This window comes from Euleptes europaea, chromosome 11 (genome assembly GCF_029931775.1).
Source record: "Euleptes europaea isolate rEulEur1 chromosome 11, rEulEur1.hap1, whole genome shotgun sequence".
NCBI classification, from domain to species: domain Eukaryota; kingdom Metazoa; phylum Chordata; class Lepidosauria; order Squamata; family Sphaerodactylidae; genus Euleptes; species Euleptes europaea.
In genome coordinates, this window is record NC_079322.1 from 44,246,202 (window position 1) to 44,253,067 (window position 6,866).

The window sequence follows — 6,866 nt, forward strand, 5'->3', positions numbered from 1 at the left end:
CTCAGGAAGAAATTCAACAAATGGCCTTGGGCAAGCCACTGTCTTTTATTATTATGTGGGAATAATAATACTGGCCTCACTTTCAGAGGTGTTATAAGACGTTATGATGAGATAATGCGTGTGAAATGCTTTGAGCACTGGAAGAGTTACATAAGTGCTAAATATCATTACTGCCTTCCATTTTAAAAAAGATATTCAGGTTATTACGCTTTGAAGACTTCACTCCTAATAGTGTTACTCATGATGAGATTCCAGTGAAAACAAGAGGACTTGACTTGGTCAACATTAACTTGTAGTCTTGATTTCAGGGTTAGCTTTAGGTGAATTGGGACCATAAAATAAAATATGCTGTGTGTGCGCAGACACACATGCACACGCAAATTCACACATGGACATCCATGCCCATATCTATTCCACCGGTTGTAGGAGGTTTACAATAAAACCGGAAGAAAAGATTTAAATACTGTTGAATAGTTTCAGGATTTAAATCCCAGTTAATTAGCCACTGCAAGTCAACAAATGCTGAAAACTGTGCAGCAAACCACACCATTTGGGGATAAATAGAAACAACTGAAATGGGACACCTCAGCTCAAGGATAAAAAATTGTCAAACAAGGCCAATTTGTTCTTCTAAACAGAGGTTTGGACTTGGCCTAGAAGAGCTTGATTCATATGCCAGTTTAGCTATAAATCTGGATGACCTTGAGAAAGTAACGGTAGGTTTTCCAGACCTAACAGTATATTTTTTGGGAATAGTTTTGGAATCATTCTCATGGAAGCATTTTTTAATTTATTTTAAACATTTTAAAGATTCCTTTCCATAAGAAGTCTTCATAAATATATGAATGGGAAGGAAGGAATCAGTGAGGGAATGCAAAACAAAACAGAAACTTCTTCATCCGCTGGCAGAAGACAATGATAGATGGGGACAAATGAATCTCCATGTGGAGGGAATTCCATAGTTTTGGAAGCAGGACTGAGAAAGCCCTTTGGGGTTGCCACCTGGCTAGCCTCAGATGGTTATCCTGCCTCTGCTTGGAAACCTCCAATGAGGTGTAACTGCCCCCAATTATCTCATCAATATTCTAGCCAGTGTGGTGTAGGGGTTAAGAACCGCAGACTCTAATCTGGAGAACCAGGTTTGATTCCCTACTCCTCCACAAGAGCGAGGGACTCTAGTCTGAAGAACTGGGTTTGATTTCCCACTCCTCCACATGAAGCCTGCTGGGTGACCTTGAGCTAGTCACAGTCTCTGAACTTTCTCAACCCCACCTACCTCATAAGATGCCTGTTGTGGGGGGGGGGGAGATAGTGATTGTAAGCCACTTTGAGACTCCTTACGGTAGAGAAAAGCGAGGTATAAAAAGCCAACTCTTCTTGTATCAGCCCACACACATTACAGTGTTTCTATTTTTAATTATCAAAAACCAGGTGCATAAGCCCTAACAAAGTATAGGCGGAAGGAATCTTGAAGGTAAAAAAAAAAATGATTGAAGGAACAAGTACAGTGATTAATGTAAGGGTTTCCTGGCTGCTCATCAAAAATCAGTCTTGTACTCAGCAGCTATTCCATAATTTGAGACATGCAGGGCAAATGGCAGGTATTTGGCCTCAGTAAGAGACTGGAGAGGCCACGATAGCAACTGCCCCATTGGCAGAATATTATATTGCCTGTTTTTCTCTGTCAGTAGGAAGATACCATCGTTCTCCTCCCAGTACACCGAAGGCATGAAATATGAAATCCTAAGGACTGCATGTGGCAGCAATACATGTGTCACTACTAAATTACTTTCCCTGGCATAGTGCCATGGAGATGTTCTAGGCTGGCTGGAGATCTCCCATTATTTGAAAGGAACTGATGCAGTCACTGTGCACAAGCCCAGTACCTATACCAACCAGAGTGTAAGACATGATTTGTGTTTCCTTCCTTCCTTCATTTATTTAGATTATTTTACTTACTTTATTTATGTCCTGTCTTTCTCACTGAGACTCAAGGCGGATTACATGGTTTAAAACAGTGCAATCAAATATCACGAGAGATCCAATAAGCAATGCCATAAGAGTAGAATTACAAAAATTATAGAGTGCAAAAAAGCATCAGATGTGAGATGTCAAGTAATTCAGAAAATGGAATTATAAAAGTAAAAAACAGTGCTGTTAGATCAGAATGATACATACAGAAATATGTCAGCAATGCTGATTCTATGACCTTAGGCAGACCATGAGAGGGAGGGCATCTTGGCCATCTTCTGGGCATGGAGTAGGGGTCACTGTGTGTGTGTGGGGGGGAGGTAGTTGTGAATTTCCTGCATTGTGCAGGGGGTTGGACTAGATGACCCTGGTGATCCCTTCCAACTCTATGATTCTATGAGATATCTTCACAACCACCCTGATAGGCTGAAAGAGAGGTGATCTTCCAGCAAGCTTCTGAGCTGCGTTGGGATTTTCCACTCTGGATTTTAAGAAGACGCGGATCTAACATAAGTGGGCAATGGATTCACTCTCATTGTTAGCCTTTGTAATATAATATGGGCAACCCTGTAACCTACCTTACAGATTTGCAATGAAGATAAATGGAATCAAGATAAAAAGTCTGCTGGTTGACCCCAGAGATGACATGTACAATAATTACAACCCCAGGAGTGCCAAGATCCCCAGATGTATCTGGCTGCATCTTCTACCCATATTCCTTACATGCACTGTGACATAATTGTCATCACATGATATTACTGCTTTATGAGGAAAAATGACAATCATTTGTACCAAAGCTTGATAGTTTTTATACAGATTGTAATAGGGAAAGGTACTATAAGCAATACCATCTACCAGCCATCTGGGTGCTTTAAAATTCTCTGTTTCCACGCAAATATTGTTCTTTATGGGTTTTTATGCTATCCTTGGATTTTTATTTTTTAGATGTCAGCTACTAGTCAGCAAGATGGGGGTGGGGAGCAGCAAGAGGGCCAATTCTTTTTTTGTCTGCAATATAGTCTCTCTGAGGGCAGGGAATTTAGTCCAAACTGCACTTTTTCTGCTGAGTGAGTCAAACCAGTCTCAGTTCATAATCAGTAGTGAAATTGGCAAGATCCAACCAGCACTGGGCTGGTAGTTACAAAATCCAAATTGCTGGAAAGTATGACAAAGGCCCTGACCAATCCCATCATCCTAAAACATGCCCTTTGTTCATTCACTCATATAAACTTTGAAATGATTTTTTCATGCCAGGCAGTTGTTTAGTTTATGATACAAATGTAGGGGATGATCCTGTCAGACTAAGCATTTTTGTACCATTGATTTCCATTGAAGTGAATTATGTATGTAAATTCTCCTCGTGAAATAAATGGGATTTAAAAGCGATTATCTATGATCAGATTGTGCTTGCACTTATGTACATGACCCAAAAGCAAATTTTTCATGACCGAAGAGTAAAGACTGTTAAGCCCATTGATTTAAATGTGACGGATGTGGATGGAACTGTGCAGTCTTGCAATATTGAAGCCAAAGATTTGATTACTTTAGGAAATGGCCTTGAAGGTGAATTTAATGGAAATCTGTACTAAAATTGAAATAAAGAAAAAAGCCTTACTTAGAGGTAGTGGCTTAGGATTTTTCTGTGGATGTGCACTTAACTCTGTTCAGGTTCTTCAGAGTGGAATCAGGCTTTAAAGTTGTGAGTGTGTATGTGTTAGCGTATGCTCATGTACAAAGAAAGGAAGGTTGGGGGAACCACACATCCCTCTCTGGAGGTATGATCCTCCAGAGTTGAACTGTGCCTTTCATACTAGTTTGAAGTTTAATTAAAAGCAGATTCCTTGGGGGGTCCTTCTGATCTCTCTTCCTAGGAAATCAAATCCAGCTGTCAAAATGAAAGACCCATCCAGTCTAAAAATAAAGTCACTCTTAAGGTTGTGAACAAAAGCATACCTACTTGCCAGTTTCAAATTCATGATATCCATTTCTTCCCAGTTCTTCGGAATACCCCCTCCACGTGGTCTGCCTGCCTATACATATTATCTGACAACTCCTCGTCTCTGTAGAGCTTTTTGCTTGGCTAGATTGAATGCTAACCCTTCTATGGTAATGCAGGGCAGAATTCTGAATATACCATACTCAGACAGGATCTGCCCTTGCTCTTCTGGCTCTATTGACTCATTAGCCCATGCCCTTTTGGAATGCCGCTTTTACGAGGAACTTCGATCGCACTATATTTTCCCCCTTTTAATATACAAATCCAATGCCTCTGTGACTGACATAATGCCTTTTTTACTAAGTGATAGGGACCCCAAGGCTACATTGTCAGTGGCAAGATTTGTTTCAGTCCTTATATCCCTCCAACACTAGATATATGCTGCTCAAGATCAATTGATCAAGGAGCTTCTAAGGGATAAAAGGAAAGGATATCCATTTCTAAGCAAATAGATGTAAGATCAAGGTAGCAATCTGGGTTTGCCAGCAGTTCACTGATATTGCTACTGAAGAGGTACAGAGGTACATTTATGATGTGAAATAAAACAGGAGTCCAGTGGTACTAAAGACTAACCAAAGTTATTTCAGCATAAGCTTTCATAAATCAGAGTTCATTTCAATCTGATCAAGATGATAGGTGCTTTTGAGTATTCAGATTCCTCCTTTAGGAAATAATTTTAGTGATTCTGGGGCTCCTAATAAATACTTTTGACATATTTTTACCACATTTATCTTCCTTTTCAGTCCACACTGCAGGAGATTATGGCACAGTCAAATGAACAAATTGGCACAGGCAGGGAAAAACTACAGTGGGTTGATAGAAGAGATCCTAAAGAAGAGATGCTATTACACTAGAGGAAAGGGGAAATTCTGCCGAAGGACTGGGGGGAAGAACCAGCTTCCTTCCTTTCACCAGCTACTATGCCAGTCTCTTGGACTTCATCAGGAGCCAGCCAGCCAGCAGAAAGGGAAGGAAAAAGAACAAGGCCCCTTTGACTGATCAGCATCCAACAACAGGCATCTATTGCTGCTGTTTGCTGGCTAGATAGTAGGCATTTCATTCCATTATTGCTGCAAACCACTTTGTGACCATTTTAAACTGAGAGAGTGGGACAGAAATACCTTGTATGGTAAATATAAAAATGCCTCTGTTGCATTTGTGTTGGAATATGGATTATTCTAGAAGCCTGGAAGCTGAAACTCTTTGTTGTGACTCCTTTCTTGACCTCCTTTCTAGAACCTACCTAAGAAGCAGTGAATGGGAAGGGCAATACTTTCAGATTGTTCATGTTAGCATTGAGGCCTAATTCTTACTAAGAAGGTAAATCTTTAGTGGGCTTCCCCTCTATTTTAAAAAAGGCCTTCAAAACTCCATACATATAGAAAACTGGCATGCCACAGAGAAAGTAGTCTTGTGGAACACTTCTCCCATGTATATTTGTTCCATCCCTTGCCTTTTGTTTTGTTTGGCTTTGTCTCCTGTTGGCTCTTGCAACCCCCTCATTTGTTCGTACTCTGCTTTTTATGTGTTTGCAGTGCCCACAGACACAGAGCAGCAGAGGAACAACGAAGGATGCACCAGGAAGCTGGAAGATGGGTTGTTTATCTGTAGAATCATAGAGTTGGAAGGGACCATCTAGTCCAACCCCCCACACAATGCAGGAAATTCACAACTACCTCCCCCCATACACAAACCCCCAGTGACTCCTACTCCATGCCCAGAAGATGGCCAAGATGTCCTCCCTCTCATGAACTGCCTAAGTTAATAGAATCAGTATTGCTGACAGATGGCCATCTAGCCTCTGCTTAAAAGGTGCCACAAACTTCTTTATGATGTGGAAAGCAAAGGGTTGCAGTGGGGGAACGCACTGGTGGAAGGTACTACTGTCTCTTCCAAAAATTTGTGTCCTTCTGTTTTCAGGAAAGTGTATCTGGATACAGGCCTGTGAACCTTCTTTGGAAATATTTGGTTTTGAGGGCGATGCAAATCGGCCATGCAGTTATACTGGGCCATCCACAGGTAACAAAGGGGGCAGAGGTTTGCTATATCCCAGGCAAGGAAAACATTCAATAATGTACACCAGCCATGTGTAAAATGTACTCATCTCGACAAAGAACTTGAAAAGAATCACATTGTTAAAATAATGTCATTGTCGATCTTAGACAACTACCACTGGAACAAAAAGGTCATACACAGAAATTATCGTAAAACCGTGACATTTGTAAAAGGTGAGGGACGGAGCTCCCCGCTATAGAAACTACTTCATAAATGGTTTCTAACCATGCTAAAGTAGCAATGATAAACACAAGGATTTGGCACTGTCCAAAAACTGGTCACAGTTATTCAGTGCACCTGACCCTCGCAAATCACTCCATCTGGAAGCATCCCAAGAAAAGCCAGACTCCCCCCCCCCCAACACTCTTTCAAATAATGTCCCTGCCAAAACCTTTCGGCTCTCCTCCTTTAGAATCAGATTAGTTAGTATGAGGCCAATAACGTATCCTGCTTTTATTAATATATTAACTTGGGGTGGGTTTTTTTTTTTAATTTGTTGGTTGGTTGGTTGGTTGTGCTGTGAAAGTGTATGCCACCAAAGAAGTGTATGCCAACGTGTATGCCACGTTGCCTCCTGAATTTTGTAAAGCCCTTCACGGGACTAAGAAAAGGTATTCTCACACTCGCTCCGGGGCATCTTTCCCCTGAAGAATGCGTCACAGACAGGAACCCACCGCTTGCAGGCTGGAGAGAGATATAAATATGCATGAGCTCTGGGGCTGAGGCTGGTCTAAGCCGGTGTCTCGGTGGCTCAGCTGCCTACGAACTCCCTTGCCTGCCTGCTGCGCCCAGATCCATGCCCAACTCTTTGTGGGGCCGGGCTTTCCCCCTTCCGCGCCCCCTC